The sequence below is a fragment of the Leptidea sinapis genome, chromosome 31, assembly GCF_905404315.1.
Source record: "Leptidea sinapis chromosome 31, ilLepSina1.1, whole genome shotgun sequence".
Taxonomy (NCBI): domain Eukaryota; kingdom Metazoa; phylum Arthropoda; class Insecta; order Lepidoptera; family Pieridae; genus Leptidea; species Leptidea sinapis.
The window spans coordinates 6,463,917-6,482,007 of NC_066295.1; the positions used below are offsets into that span (position 1 = coordinate 6,463,917).

At 33.6% G+C, this 18,091-nt stretch overlaps 1 protein-coding gene across 1 annotated transcript in view; it reads right to left on the reverse strand.

The window, feature by feature from the left end:
• LOC126974077 (semaphorin-2A) overlaps positions 1-18,091 on the reverse strand; it is a 537,897-nt gene that overhangs the window by 344,782 nt on the left and 175,024 nt on the right. The window contains exon 2 of the mRNA XM_050821480.1: positions 6,540-6,575. The gene's annotated coding sequence lies outside the window, so the exon portion shown is untranslated. The remainder of the gene's footprint in view (positions 1-6,539; positions 6,576-18,091) is intronic.

Below are 18,091 nucleotides of genomic sequence, written 5' to 3' on the forward strand. Positions count from 1 at the left end.
AGAGGTTTTAACCATTAGAGAATATAATTGGCCCATTTATGAGGTGCTGTGGTGCATAAAAAAGTTAATTCCAAATTCAAATTTAAGACATAGTTGGACTTTAACAAAAATTGCAGTTAACAGCCTAGCGAAACTCTCCAAGAAAAAGGCGATTTACTCGACTGTATGAAACGTGCTGTGATTGATAGACTGACAGATAACGGCTATAGATGACTATGGCCGGAGTAAAAACGGCTACATCAGTAAAAAACGGAAATAGCCGAAATCCACTACGTTTTAAGCAAGTGTTCACAAACTTAGCCGGATTATACTTCGTGGCCATAATAATATTGTAATTACACTTTCAAACTTTTGTCAAATCACTGCACGTATCATACTAAATTAAATTTAAATTTTTACTTACATCCTCTTTGGAAGTTAAATTGCTTATCTTGGCGAGAATCGTTGATAGGTGGTTTTAACTATAATGGTATTGATACCATTATTTAGAAAAATTATATCGGTTAGGTTGATAAAAATCCATCTTGAGTATTTTTGAGCACAAAAAGTTATCATTATTAAATAATTTCAATATTTATATATTATATATATATATAAATTCTGAAAGAAGGGGACATGTCCAATATTATCTATCTCCATTATTTATAATTTATATATTGTGACTCTGAAAATAGGCCTACAGATTACATCGCGTGATGATTTTTAATAGTAGCAGTACTTGCCCGTTTGTCCCTCTAACATAAGAAATGTTTAAAAAAAAAATAACGGTGGTAGAATCTTAATAATTTAAATAATAAAAAAACACTTATTTTTCAATTTTTTTTAACTAAGTTAGTGTTTTCCCAATATCCCATTTCATAAATGACGACAAAAGATAACTATTATCGTATTAAGGTGATCGGAACATGGACAGTGATAACATAGAACAAATCATTTCTCTGTATTTAAGCAGCTACATACCTAATAATATCAAGTACAAAGATACAAGGGTTTTGATAAATCGATTGTACCTTTCCACGGCAACTGCTTGCAAGTAACAGGCGCAATCGGCGTTTCCTTTGAGCGTGTCACAAAGCCTTTCATGTTCAGTGATAGAAAATTAGTCTCGTTGCGATATAATACTCTGTAATTAAATGCGAGCATAGTACTGTTACGTGAGAATATACAATATGCTATAGTAAACGTACGATACAATGATAAAGCCTGTTATTGAAGTATTCTTTTAATTAAGATATACTTAAATATTATATGATAGATACTTTATATATTGTCAATTCTAAATAATGTATTGGCTTCAGGTAGTTTGTAATAACGTTAACTTCAAATGTTGTATGCAAAAATAATACTATTAAAAAATAGATGGTCTCTCCTTCCGATTTTCAAGTCGGTTGAAAACACTGAAACTTCTTAGTATTCTTTGTTTTTTATATAATAAATGATAAAACAGATTCAAATTGTGGCGTGTCGTGCGAAGGTGGAATTCGTCGGCAGGAATCAGGTTAAACATTGGTATTGGTAAAGGTATTGTCATTAGTCCTTAATAAGTTTGGAGAGCCAAGTTCAATTCAAACCAACATGACAATCGTGTCTAAAGATTCCATTACACAATATATGGATATATGTGAAGCTAATACAAAGGCTGTAAAAAGTAAGATATTTAAAGAATAATTAATGATTATTAACTTGCTTTAACGTTTTTTATAGCAATAAATGAGAATATATTGTCAGTAACTATTTCCATTGTGTAGATTATACTACAGCTATCAAAAATATATTTCAGAAAGAGTTTAATATTACTGGAATTACTCTTTTGGATATTACTTAATTACTAGATTAGATAAGCTTATTAATCTAGATTCAAAGTAGGTATTTATTAAGCATATTGATTGCCAGGACATGCAAATGAAAAACCAGTTATTGCTACATAACGTAATGTTATTTCAACGTGTATGCGTAATGATAAAGTTACAGTAATCGCGAACAATTAGTTAGCTTGGACTGTATAAATTGCTTTGTACACAGCGCAACACCGACACTTATGTCCTGAATAATAAATTAAGTAACAACAGCATAATTACGGTTCGTACTTAAAGGACAATGTCCTGAACACATTGATTACATGCTTATTAAATACAAGGATACAACCCTGACTTCTTCCTGAAAGTCTTGTTGAGTTGGTAGCATACAAATGTGTACGCTGGCTTGCTTTATTTATAAAAATTATGCTGTTCTGGAAGGCCATACGTACGTGCTGTGACGAGGAGAAGTTGGATGACAAAAAGTTTTTTAAACTTAGATACTGAAATTCCATTCTACTATTATTATTGTCGTATCATTATTGTGTAATTAAAGCTAGTGCATCGAAGTCTTTCGCTCTCTGACCAGGAGACCACCTGTTCACCATTTCTAAACAAAATCAAAAGCTATCATAATAATCGTTGTACATCAGTGAGAATATTAAACACTAGAAGCACTATGATACCTACACTAAGCGGTAATGCTCAATTTTCAATCTAAGGACCTTTTTTTACAATTAATACTATAATATGTAAATGGTATGTGGGGTGTAATCAGAAAAGCCTCAGTGTACCAATTTGCAGATGGCACTTGATTGGTTGTTGAAAACAAAATCTTTAAATTAGCAGAACATGACGGGCAATTAGATTTTAATAATATGTATATATATATTTATAACAATGAACTTCATGAAGGGCTTAAATTTAAAACAGTAAAGAAAGAAATCAAACAATATTCTTCAAATTACAATTAACACCGCCTAGTAATTCATCCAAGCCCATTTGTAGTGGAATTACTCACTATAAACCATACAAACATGCATATCCAACTCATCTGCTCATACTTTGGGGACTGATTCCATTGTCTGGAATCAAAAAGGAAAAAAAAATATTTTATAAAGTTTTAAAGATACAAAATATATCGATATAGGAGTACCAATAGGTTTCTTTAAACATGTAATTAAAGCTAAACTAAATCCTAAATCTGTGGTATGAGTTCATAAGACATGTACTTTTTGATCTGAATGAATAAATGATGTTATTCCAAAATTTATTGCATTTTATAGAATGATAGATAAGAAATAGATTTGGCTATTGGGTAAACGTCTATCTTTGGGGACATCTCCGCAAGGAGATATCAGATGAATCATTTTTCAGAAAGGAAAAATGAAACAAGAGTTCTGAATTCATTAATCAACTTAACCAACGATGGTGTATTAGGAGATAGAGAGAACATTCACTCGGATTCGCCCATTGTATCTCGAGTCACGCAGCAAACGAACGTCAAAATGGTGTTTAGCTTTGATTTATTCAGGAATTTCAGCGATTAATTCTATCAAAAATATAATTATAATAATAACTGATGCTGTTAATGAGTTAATTTTTTTTTTTTTTAATTTACTTGATTAAATGATATTAAACTATGAATATATAAAATAAAAATAGAAATTAAACTATTTCCAAAACGGACAAAGAGATGCATCGATGTAGAGATGTTCCTATGGCACTTCAGCTAAACCATGTGAATATGGAATGAGAGAAAAATGAAGACTTCGATTGAGCATACACTCGAGTGAACCGTCTGAACCCACCTTTTTCTTTGTGTTAGATATTTGATATAATTGGAAAACATTTGCCACAAAGACCCGGTTAATACTCGCTCTTATATTCCCAAATTTCCTATATGGAGTGGATACGTCAAGAAAGACAATGGAAAGAAGCATTCGAGATGTGGGACTGATGGCGCATGATACGTATATCAGGCAAGTGCAGCAATGAAACGAATATTTCGCACTTCGTGTTTAAGCCCGCCACTCTAAAATTTGTCAGCAGAGAATCCATACCTATTTCGGTCACATACTGGGGATAGGAGATCAGAACCTTTAAAAACTGATCGTGGACGGTCACCTTAAAGATGGAACGATCAAGTGAAAAGCTCTCCCTCGAATAAATACTGCGCGGTTGTCAGAGATGCAATGAACGCGCACCGATGGAGGCAGGTCATAACATGTATCACAGCACCAGTATCCTCAGCCGACGATAACATCATGCCTCGCATCTTTCAATCTATTACCAGCTGCAGTTTTCCCAAACCGATACAAAATTCAAGCATAGAGCACCCCACCTTTAAGGCTGGCAACGTCTCTTGACCCCTGGTTTTGTGGATGTCCATGGGCTTTTGCCTCATCACTTCCCATAACTCATAAATAAAAACATTATAAAACAGTGGTTAAACATAATCATTGAAAAGAAATAGATAAATAAAATGTGCAAGACAACAACAGGCTTAAATAATCTGGAACTTGTTAAGTTCATAGCTTTGACGTTTAGGGAACATTTCGTATTACTAGCATAAAACTTTCTTGTTCGTTAGGATTTCCGGGTGAATTTCGCAGCTTATGGGCTGCTGTAGTTATTTGAAAACTGTTTTACATTATTAATTTCAAATTGTCTTACCCTACGTATTAGGATTTCACTTATATTATTCCGCAATTAAATTTTGAAGCAAATATGTACTAACAACTAGTTTTGAACACGAAAATCACGACAGCAACAAAATTATCATCATAAAGTGACCCTATAGTATGATACGTCCTGCAAACCTGTTATTTGTTTTTTTTTAGGAAAATAATAAATACTTAACTCGTCAATAAATAAATAATTGCCTTACCGTATCTGCTGCTACAAAAATACGCCACGAAATATTAAAATATTTCGAATAATTGCCGTAGTTGAAAGTCAGATTGGCTTCAAAGAAACTGGGAATATATAGAGTGACATAAATCTATAAGGCTTACAAATAATCTACAGGGCGTAAGTTCACCTACATTTTTGCTCTCATATCTGGTCTGGCGCAACTCTATATCGGCTTGAACCATTTGCCGCGGAGCTGTTTGAATTGTCGGGGATCTAGTACTCTGTAAACGGCTTCCCTCGCCGTTGCAAAAAGGAATTCGAATGTTTAACGTGGTTCCTGAATTTCATCGAATTCCAACATTGCTTTGTTAGTTTGAGGGAAAAGCCTGTTCGTAAAAAGTGTGGTGTAAAAACTTAACCCAATAAAATCTGTTTGGCTGTACTATTTGCATCTGGCTACTTTCGATGACATTCGAAAATAAAATTTCAAAAAAAGGTGACAAATTTGTATTTTAATATTTCCTGATACTTTTCATTTATCTTTCTTTCTATCAAAATGAATCTAATGAAGAAATTTGATATATTTTAAAATTGTATAGTAAAAATGAAAAATGAAATGCAACTAACGAAAAATTTTTTTTTTGAATTAACGGACACAATGCAGTTACAATAAAAGAAGCAAAATGTTGGTATTAGCATTATACTCCGGAAATTTTGGAGTCAAAGAAGCTCTGGTCACCTTGCTGTATATAAAATGGACGCCATTTTTGAAAACATAGAACAAGATCATTATATCTGTAGTTACGACATAGCTATAGAAATTGACAACAAAAAAGTTTTGACACATTTGAAAAAAGCTAGTAAAAAAAAGTTCGACATATTTTGGTGAAATATGAGTTCACTGAAAGAGACCTAATGAACTGAATACACATTTGCGACTCTTGATTGTGACGTAATAAAACTGAACCGTTTTCGAAGAGAGTGATAACTGGTGATGAAAAGTAGATCACGTACGTCATGAAAATTCGAGAAAGATTGTGGTCAAAGGTTGGCTTCACAAATAAAACCTGAGTTAAAAGGTTTCGCTGTATGTATGGCGGAATTGGGAGGGCATTATTCATTATTAGCATTAACCGCCGGGCAAACCCATCGATTCAGATCTTCACTGCCGATAGCCGATGAGATTAAATCAATAAGTTAAGATTAAGCGACCGGAAATTATCAATATAAAGGGTTGTCTTTATCACGATAACGTTAAACCACACAAATCTTTAGCCACTCAGTAGAAGTTATGAAAGTTTGGTTTGAAAGTGTTACTACATTCGCCATAATATAGCCCTGGTCTTGCATTTTCAGATTTCCAACTGTTTTTATCAGTTCAGAATCCTTTAGGATCTTCAGGTAATCATCAATAGAAGACTACCTACCAAAACTACTTGTCGCGATTTTTGATCAGGAATCCTAAAATTTCTATAGCAACAGAATCACGGCACAACCTGCAAGATGCCAAAGGTTAACGAATGAAATGGCACATAAATACACATTGTTATAAAATTCTTGAGTTTATGTATGAAATGCGAAGAAACTTGTCCCCAACCTTTTAGACGTCACAAGCTTGGTTTTTTGGGAATCCTGTTACCAAGCAGGCCAGGTTCTTCATACAGGTAGGTACCTCAAAATTTACATATTTTGAAAGAGTGTCCAAAACTTGCCGCTATGAAGAAAATAAAAACCAGGATAATAAATTGAAAAAAGGGATGCCTAGCTTTAAATATAGTTTTGCAGAAGTATTTAGAAAAAGGTTCAAATTGTTCTTTTACTTTCAGAATCTGAAATATTATACAGTATCAACTAATAAATATCAGTTTATCATTTTAAATAACTCACCTATCTTAATCCTACTGCTTCAAACGACGCCGACATCTGAAACAAAATAAGGAACTTTATTTTATTTTACTTCATCAAAGACAACCCGTGTAAATTCAATTTTCGTCCTCAATTTTTCCTTAGCCTCTAGAGTCGCAATAAAACTGTATTTTATTCGATAGCTTGGAGCAAAAATGTATTCAACTGTACAGGTGTATACATAGGTATTACAATTTCTTAAATCAACTGCTTTCGAAAAGCATTCAATATTTTTTTTAAATATTAAAGAGGACAAAATGTGCAATAGGCTCACGTGATGGGAATGGCGAGAAACTTCTTGCCTCAAACAGCCACCTTGTGGAAATCAATTACTGACTGCAGTTTTCCCGAACCGACATTACTTAGGAACTTTCAAATTTAGAGCATACTTCCAAATTAAATCATATCTCTTGACCCATAAGTTGTGGATGTCCATGAGTGGTTTCCCCACCACTTCCCATCACGTGAAACTCTTGTCGTTTTACCCCATTTTATATAAAAATTTAGTAAAAAGAATTATAATATTGACATTCACAAGTGTCATTTCCTTACCACTAAGGTATATAAATACACGGACTAGTAAAAAAAGAAAGACTCCGCGCCGTGATATTAGCAAGTGAAGCACCTTTATGCTAGTGTGTGTGCGGTTACGGGGTATACCAGATACACAATTTTTCTCACTTAAATAATCATATATCCACAAATACTTTTATAGTATTGTTTTTACAATTTTCCACAACGCACGACGCTATTTTTAAAATATTTTATTGCGACGCAAACTGATCTGTCACAGACAATGGCAATCTCATAATGGCGGCCGATCGGCTTGTATTAGTGTAAGTGTAGGCGTGGGGCTATGTATTTACACGTTTACCGGCATGTTTTGGTGCCTCACTGTTATGTAAGGTGACACGGAGTCCTTCTTATTTTACTCGTCCGTGTATAAATAATACATTTTTATTTTAATCTGAATATCCCAAGTTTTCTAGTACACGTACAAAGACTTGGCGCTTTTGGTTACAATAGTTTTGAGTGTTAAATGATAAAACAAAAGCTAGCAAAATATTTTGCAAAATGAAATACGAAACATCATATCATTTCTTACAATTAGACTTTAACACTGACAAATGGAAATATAAATGGCATGTCAAACATAATCATTGTGCCGATGATTATCACAAAATTGCTCAGTTTTCGTGACGTGAGCCGGTTGGCGTCTGGTGGTCGCCAATGGCTGCCCCTTACGCTCGTGACGGTAATACCACTGCGGGAACAGAAATGCGACCACTTATATAATGGAACGTAATTAGGTTGAGTATTTGTACTTTACGCTGGCTTCAAGCTACAATGTTAACGATTACTCGATAGTATGTTATCACTTCTGTTTTCACACCATACTGGCGCTGTAAAAGACTACAAAACATTTATAATTTAGGCCCAAAAATTAAACTCTTACAAAAATCAATATTGGAAAATTTACCGTATACCACCATTAAAGGTTTAGCTTTTATGTTAAGTAGCAAGAAACTCATTGCCACTATTTTAACTAGACCGTTAGACCAGCTCGGAAGCGTCATGACTCTTCTGTATGGTGTCTAGTTTGGTAGCTTAGGGACACCACGGTGGCGCAATTGGTTACGGCAGCGTGGTGTCCCGGTGAATATAAACTTGAGAGCTTCAAGTGAATTTATAAGGATATTACTTGACCACACACATTGTTATTTCCAAATTAAAATAAGTTTATTAATGAATTTATAAAACTATCTCCTCCTAATACAGCTCACGCGGTTCTTATTGCGAAGCGGTTATTACTTAAAATTGGGTGACTTGTAATTTTAAATAAGTTTATACCATTTTTGGTCGCAAGTTAGTAATAATGTACGGTTCCTCGGTCTTCCAACATTCATAATGTCATGCGTTTTCCTGAGTTAGTTTCGCTAAGATTTGTGTTTAGCCGATTCGACACGTGTTTCTCCTCTATACGAGGAATCGAGAATTAATTCTCAAAGAATTATGAATATTCGTAAAATAACGCATAATTCAATCAATTTAAATTCATGTCTGATAGTGGATAAGACAGCCAACAATTTATTTTTATCAACTCTTGGTAGCAGTAGTGCGTCCATACCGAAACAGCTGCGCGGAGACTAAATAAATTTCGGCGTTGAATTAAAATAATAAATAATAATCCTGGAATCACTTTTTCATTGGAATCTTTTAGGAACTTTTCTCAATTTTTCTTAAATCTTAATAGTTTTTCACTAATTAACAAACAACTAAATACGATCTTAATAATTAAAATAATAAGATATTTTTTCATCTTAACTTTTTGAATATAACAGCAGTTTTTAATGAGCTAACACAAACTTGTGAGACAATTTTTGGACCTCATTTCGAATCAAATCTATCATATTTTTATCATCTATACTTATCGTTATCTTTATTATAAAATTAGCACATCTCTGGACTTGTTGAATAGCCTATTTGCAATTCACATTACAAAGCCTTCAACGTCATCAAAATACAATTAACGCCATTCCGTTAAATAAACACAAAATTATCAAACACACCTGAAGCGTAACCCACTTAAAATCATAATATAAATCGTGCAATTGCGTTGAATAACTTTGTCACTGAAATGCTATGAAACGTTTGTAATAATAGTCTAATAAATAACACGACTAAGCTGATTAGCATAAAATTGGGTCGACGTAAGCGATGTAACGAGAATTACCGAAAATCTGTTAACAAATGGTGGCTTTGCTTAATTCAATGTGTCAAATGCAAGCTTGGACATGTGGAATTTGGAATTTATAATTTTACGAGCTGACAAGTTACACGTTTCATGTAGGAAGCAGAGTTTTTTTGCCAAGTGTTAAACGTACCACTACCAGGTTGAGATTGAGCTGGTTTAGAAAGAACTTTCAGTAGGGTCTTTGCTGCAATAATGACTTCCATCTTGTGGTTTTTCAATCATTAAGCTTTTTTATTTCATTAAGTTGAGTGTCTTATTTCTGTTATTTAATTTTGGTTTTGAAGTTCTGCTCAATGCTGTCCATGTAACAAAGTTCGTGCCTTCCACCGTTCCTCCATCTACTACCAGTACTACCAGGTTTTCTATTTAAGAGCCTCCACGTTACGTTAAGGGTAGAACCCTTCGATTTGGGAAACATATTATCCCACTTAACAACAAACACTCACTGAGTACACCCTTTGCCCTAAGCAGAGTCTTCTTAGTCCAATAGTTAATTTATATTGCATAACTATCTTGATCATATTTAGTAGAATAAAATAAAATATTTTAATAAATTTTATAGAATTTAATAGAACATTATATCAAGCGCTATAATTAAAAAATAACCACACGTTTAATTTCTTATATAAAATAACCAAAATTTATGTAAAACTATTGTAAGATCAAATAGGGCCACTGCTGTTGCCTTTGGGTCGATAAATAAATAATTACAAGAAATTTGACTCAATGGGTACTTGCAACAACAGATGCTTAATTTGAAGCAAAAACTAAATCGTTCAGAACTAGAGAATAGAAAGGTATTAACATACTTACTGAATTACTGGAACTCTATCGCAGAAAGAAACAACGTTGGTGACATAAAAAACTTATGTTTCAGAAAAATATAATCTAGGAACTTATTGGGTCCCATTTATTAAAAAAATAATAGAGTACTTTCAAAAAATTGCAATTATTTTCAAATGACAGTACCAAATTTAAAAATACCAGACTTTTAAATAATAGAGACGACTTTTTGTGTAAACTGTATTCGTACAATACCTATTAACTACATAGGACAATTACAATTAAGACCAAGTATTAAATTTCGGTATGGTGAATCCTTTGATCGATGGAAGTTCTAAAGTTGTTTAGATAGCATCTCAGATGGGTGGTATTTCAATCCATTATCGTAGCAAATCCCGTGGGAAGCCATTTAACTATTGTTACATTTCTAGCTCACGGCTAACATTCATGAAATATAGATACGGTGTCTTCGTAATAGCTTCTCAATATTTTTTTTTTTAATTTTATAAGCACATGAATGTTAATAAAATTGTATGAATATTCGAATAGAGCAAAACATTCTAATGAAACAATAATAAGCCTCCGGGCAATAGCTACGTATGTATTTATAGTTATGAAAGGAAAAATGTATAGGCCGTAGTGTAGACTAAGGCATAGGTACTCTAACCTAATAATATTTTTTTTCAATGAAAAATAGTTTAGAATTATTAACTGTATTCACAATAACAAGGCTCCATCACGGAAGAGTAAAAAAGTTCGTAGGCTCAATTTTACTCTTGAAATATTTTTTTTTGCGATAACGCCATCTATTGAGCCCTGACAAAACCAAGGGATCCTGGAGCTCACAGAATTTTCCGTTTCCTGCCCTCTTACGGCGTAACGTTGAATTTCTTTGGAGGTTGCATCTAAAGCCTTACAAAATATAGATGGCGCTTTATACGCACATCGATAAGTTCTTGGTTTCATTGTAGGTAGCTTGATGCGATGCAACTGCATATCATTATCATTAAATTATGATGTGACAATCATAGTAACAATTATGATATCATAGCAATTGACATAATTATAATTAAATAAAGCATCTTATATTGGATTTTTTATTTCACTACAAACCTATTTTCTAATAGGTAAGTACCTACTACGTATTATATAATTATTACGGTCTTCACACGGACTAGTAAAAAATAAAGGACTCCGTGTCGCATTACATAACAGTGTAGCACCAAACAAGCCGATTAACGTGTAAATACATAGCCCCGCTAAAGTAGTAAATACATAGCACGCACACACTTACACTACTATAGGCCGATAGGCGGCCATTATGAGAATTGTCATCGTCTGTGACAGATCAGTTTGCGTCTCAATAAAATATTTTAAAAATGCCGTCGTGCGTTGTGAAAATGTGTAAAAACGATACTTTATAAGTATATGATTATTTAAGGGAGAAAAAATTGTGTAACTAGTATCCCCCGTAACCACACACACACACTATAACGCATACCTATATAGCGTAACGGTGCTTCACTTGCTAATATCACGGCTCGGAGTCCTTCTTTTTTTACTCGTCCGTGGGTCTACATTGCATTTGTCATAGATAATATTATAACCATATTTCAAATATACATGTGAACTGTTAAGATTGGGTAGGAATTAACAATTAATTAGGAAATTTAAATACATTGTTACACACTCTCGATAGCCCACCTACATACATAGTTTAAACTGAAAATATTAAATTAAACATAGGAACTAAATGTTAAAGAATAAAATGAATAGGTAAGCATAAAAGAAAATTGATTTAATATTTCAATAAAATGAGACAGACATGTATTATCAGCAAGTTGCATTCACAAAACGTTTGTTATGAGTTTGTTTAGGACTGGCTATAACTAAAACCAATCTAAAACAATATTTAACCTTCTCAGAGGACACTTTTATGTTGGCAAACAAATAAAGTGGAGTTGGATCTCCGAGCTTTAATATTAATGGGTATGTTTTGCGTTTGGTTTGAACATTGAAAATGGAATTCTACTTATTATTAAATTAATTGTATGTTTATGAGCCTTTTATTAAAACTGTACTGTACGTAAGGTATTTAAACATCAATTTTCTTTTTCCATATTTATGTAAATAAAACCTATTTTGTTGCATCATTATAATAAGTAATTGTTTATTTAGTGTTTGAACTTCTCAAAATATGGTCCTCCGATAGTCAATATCATAGGGATTTTAATATTTATTCTTTCTATCTCCAAAGCTATGATACTTAGGGAGACAGTTTTTAAAGTGAAACTTTTATTACATTGTCTCAATTTTTTTATGAATATATTTTGTTTTTTTTTTTATTGGAAGCTTTCTGTAGCTTTTCGCGGGGTTTCCTTTGGCGTTTATTACCTACGTCACGGACGTAGAGAGCATATTCTATTGATAAATTTTATTTATTTATTTAGATAATTATGACATCATTTAAGTTATAATCAGATTACAAGGGATGGTAAGACAAGTCTGAAAAAATTACAGTAAAACAAAATATGTTATTTATTTAAATTACATTCCTAACGACAAATTCCATCATTATGACTCAGACTTTGACAATATGTCACCAACTACATTATCATCCTCGCCACGTAAATACATGATATTTTTTTTTATGGAATAGGAGGACAAACGAGAGTACGGGTCACCTGTTGTTAAGTGTTCACCGCCGCCCACAGTCTCTTGCAACACCAGAGGAGCGTTGCCGGCCTTTAAGGAAGGTGTACGCGCTTTTTTTGAAGGTACCCATGTCGTATCGTCCCGGAAACACCGCACAAGGAAGTTCATTCCACAGCTTTGTAGTACGTGGAAGAAAGCTCCTTGTAAACCGAACTGTGGTGAGGATGATATCCTAACTTGTGGCGTGTCGTGCGAAGGTGAAATTCGGCGGCAGGAATTAGGTTAAACAGCTCTTCGGAACACTCCCCGTGATAAATGCGGTAGAAGACACACAATGAAGCGACGTCTCTACGCAACGCCAAGTGATCCAGCCGTTCACAGAGCACTACATATTCCTTTGTATTTCATGGATTGCAAGGGATTGGATTATTCCTACAATACTTTCTGGTATTTATTACTTGTTATTATTATCATGACATTAACAAATTGGTCTTTCTTATCTGGAGAAACAACCAACGTATTTATTCATGTTAAATAAATATATAGAAGGCGCGGTGAAATAGTTAATTAAGTTTATAATTATAAGTTACTAAGCTCAGCGTGATCATAAATGTTTCAAATTTTATTTATTTATTCTTTTCTTCTTCCACGCGTAATAAAACTATGGGGCTAATTTCTCTATGCGATATTTCCATATGATTTAGTCTTGGGTACTTTCATAAAAATATCAGTTATAGGTACTGTTATGATTTAGAAATCATCAATAATCATCAACAACCGATGTGTGTTGCAAGAGAACTCAAGCAGCGGTGATGACTGCCTTCAGGGTGACCCCTGCGCTATCTATTTCTAATCTCATTACAAAATGACACACTGTTATATATTCTGTATCAGGAATCGAACCAGTGAAGTAATGTTGACATCTAACACCATACTGCTCAAGCATCAAGCCTGTCACAACAGTTTACGGACGGTTGCGGCTTAAGGCCCAACCACACGATCAATTACCGTCATTAGTCTGTCGTGCAACAAATTAATGCTGTTAATTGGTCTATCAATGCTCTCATGTTAAATTAGACTAAGCTCGACTATATGTGGGAATAATTTAAAATTACATTATTGGAACGATGTATTATACGTAAATCATGTACTTAATATTCAAATTGCAGTAAAAGCTACTGATTCGCGCTTTCTTCTTTCGCGTTGTCACTATTCGCGGATTAATGTATGTTTAATATGCGCTCACTGGTAGATTGTCAATAAACTTCATTTCTTACAATGTTACAGTATATATAGTGATATTATAATAAATCTGTGTATATCACGATTGATATATGTAAATTTTTTTTCATACGCAATTTGCAAAACAATAGTAGGAAAAATTGGAAAGTTTATACAATTTTCCGTTCAAAATTATTGTTCAAATAGTAGAGCGTTATAATTAACAATCTAAATTTGATTTTGGTAAGTACCTTCTAGTGAACAAAGGCCGATTGATCACACTACTATACAACTAAAAAAAATTATTCAATAAATACAAGGAAAGGACCAATCAGAGGCGGCCTCTCAAACTAGGGGGCAGTAAAATTGAAAAATATACAACACACTATTGCGTACCCGTGACATTACAATGTCACTGGAACCAGGCTGTTAAATAGTAAGAAATGAAGTCGATTAAAAATCTACCATAATATTAGTGAAGTTGTAATAACACGGCTATAACAATATACCTGCGACATATACCATGATGCATAGACACATTGGACACACGTTAAGCCGCCTCAAAACTAATATTTTATGGAAATAAAAGATCTTCCTTAGAACACAGATTATATTATTTTGATCATATTGATGTGAAATTCGATATTATACCGTGCACGACCGATCATAAACACGCAACTTCAGCAAAAAATTTGATTAGATACCTTGAAGGAACAGAAAGAGATTTAACTGTGAGTTAGTTTCTTGATACGCTTGTTATTTAATAACGCTTAAAGTCTCAATCACATTGAAAGTCATTTTTAAGCACAGCTTAAATTGGTTATTTTCGTAACTCGGGGCGTTTTAATCATTTGAAGAAACTTGTGCTCTAATTTAAAGAATTTTTCACTACGTTTGTAACTCATACATCTAAACACAGATGAAAGAAAGAAAAAGACAAAAACAGATGAAATGAAAATACACAAAAATATAAATGAACAAAACTCTTGAATTTTGTTGTCCTATGCTAAGAGAAACTAAATTTTCATTTGAAACTTCAAAGTGGCCATTATTTAAATTAAATGATGTCATTGTCAGGGACCTAATTTAAGTCAAATATAGGTCAGCTACTGCATTAGCCTTTAATTAGAGTCCTTTGTCCGGATGGACGTTTGTAGTCATTTTTAATTGTTGACATTTGGAGTAAGGCGACATTATTCTTGTTGAACCCAAAGTTTGAAGCGGTATTCGAATTGATCTAGCCACTTTGAGACATAAAATGTTAAGTCCCATAGGTCCAGTAATTTGTACTTTAGATCATGAATTGGTCTCCGCTGTGCTCCATCTAGATACCGCAAGCGTCGTCGCAAAGTGCGGCAACTAATACTACGCCCAAATGAGCGTATTCGAGCCAATCTCGTACAATGTGAAACGTTGACTTGCCACATGTTCTGTTAAACTTTCCAAATAATTGAAACTAAAATTGCGGGTTGCGTTGTAAAACGTTGTAAAAATAATACTACAAGAACTAAGAAAGATACTGGGATCATATATTATCATCAGTAAGTATTTTGTATGTTACAAAATTTGAAAGATGCTATTGAGTATCAAGATGCCACGCACACAAGCATCTAATAGTTGCCGTAATAAAAAAGCAATTGTTCTTAGGTAGTGCAGTATCTACTTTGAGCGCACCGGAGCGCGGAGGCCAATCTTAACTAAGCCATTAAGTACATTACTTCTTAACAGCAGAAAAGGGAATCCGGTGGAAAGAAGTCGTCCACTGGTAAAATCCTATTTGATAATAATACTAGTTGTATTATAATAATAATTTTATTATGATTGTTGAGTCGTTGAATTTTTTGAAGTGAAGTTTCTTCATTAGCCGCGTTGAGCACTTTTTGGTAGGGGAAAATCTTATGGGATCGCATCACCGACATGCTCACATCACTCGACTCTCTCGCACTCGATAAATAAATAATAAAAAAACAATATATACATTTATATAGTTAGACACATTTTGAATGGGTAAAATCTCGTGACTCCTTGAGTGTGTGACGTCACCGAAATGCTTATAGCAATATATCTGTAGCTATACATCTGACGTATTGTGCTGTGTATATCTTATAAGTAAAATTTAATGGATTTAGCCAATGTGTAGCTATATAGATGTTTGTTTCCGAGTCATGCATGTTTAAATGTATTTATGTATGTTTATATGCATGTTTATAGTTCACGATATATGATTGCTTTTTGCTTAAACGCTTCAAACATATCTGTTGGCTAGGAGTTAGATCGGCTCCTTGTCAGTACCGACTTACGTAGAAGCTACGGACCCTCCTATATGTATGTTTATATGAATTTATGTATGTTTAAGTAAGTATATTGTATTAAATATATCATTGTCTTGTAACCCATAACACAGGCTATATATGCTTAACTTGGGGCAAGATAAATTGTGTAAAGTGTGTCAATATTATTATATACAGTGCATTGTTGAAATAGTGTTTTTCTTCAATTATTATAGTATTGAAAATAAGTTTTAAAAATTCATGAAATTAATAATTTAACTGTTTTTAAACATTATGAAATTTAAAATTTTAATACTACAAGTTCTAAGCTTCACTGATATCGGCAGTCTCTACAACTTATTTTTTTTTTTAATGCACTTCAATATTAGACTTTGACTGTAGTTTTGGACTTATATTTTGTAAGGTTTATATTACTTCAGTGGTAAAAGGGTTCTTCTATCTAATCATGTTAAAATAGCACCATCAGTACTGTACATAAATTATTCGTAATATTCGTTGTTAAAATTTATTTCTATTGTATCTTAATCATTGTAGTTTCGTGTCATGAATAATCCAGTCAGAACTCTTACAATCCGGGTCGCCGAAGCTTAAATTTGTCTTCGTTACGCCTGACGGAGGCAAAATGTACACTCATTTAGGATTATGTAGTTCATCAGAGTGTTCTTCAAATTAATGAAAAGGTGAGTTTTTCCTACTTAATTGAATATCTTAATTTTTCTTTTTTGTTCTATTTCAAGAAGAATTCTAAATCTTTGTGAAGTTTTTAAAGGAAAGTTGACGACTTTTTTCAGTGTTATTAGTAAGATTAATATTTTGAAAATTACGTGCGTTAAGTTAGAGATTTTATCTAGATATTAAATACTAAATATGATACAGTTTTTGCAGACGGTGAAGGTTTATAAATATAATGTGGTTAACAATATTAAGTACTTATAACTATTTATCTATTCCTAATAGGTAATTGTGGTTACATTTTGAGCAGCAGGCTGGATCACTTGGCGTTGCGTAGAGAAGTCGCTTCATTGTGTGTCTTCTACCGCATTTATGACGGGGAGAGTTCCGAAGAGCTGTTTAACCTGATTCCTGCCGCCGAATTCCACCTTCGCACGACACGCCACAAGTTAGGATATCATCCTCACCATCTGGATGTGTGGCGGTCCTCCACAGTGCGGTTTTCAAGGAGCTTTCTTCCACGTACCACAAAGCTGTGGAATGAACATCCTTGTGCGGTGTTTCCGGGACGATACGACGTGAGTTACCTTCAAAAAAAGCGCGTACACCTTCCTTAAAGGCCGGCAACGCTCCTGTGATTCGTCTATTGTTGCAACAGATTGTGGGCGGCAGTGATCACTTAACAACAGGTACAGCAAAGTACGCTCGTTTGTCCTCCATTTCCATAAAAAAAAAGACATCTCGTCACAAACTTCATTTCGTTCGTAATGGTTTCATCGTGTTATCCGCATAAGCAAAACAGCTGAGCAGAAACTTATCTTAGATTATCTTTTGCAGATACTTCTCCACCACTGAGGGCTAGCCGTCAGCTCAGCAGACGTAGTCCTGTGTTGTACCAATTGAAACAGGTGTTCCAGTCTGTCAACATAGAGATATATAGACCAAATAATAAGTAATAATAGACCAGCTATTATTACACGTATCATTGCTATAATTAACTAATAACTTTTACGACCAGTATATCGTTGCCGCTTGTTTTGCTTATCATTATATTGTTTCACTTTACACCGTTTGAGTGTCGATTGTATTTGTAAGTGTATGTCTATGAAATAGTAGGTGACGACTTGATTCTGTTGGAGTGACAGACTCGACAATAT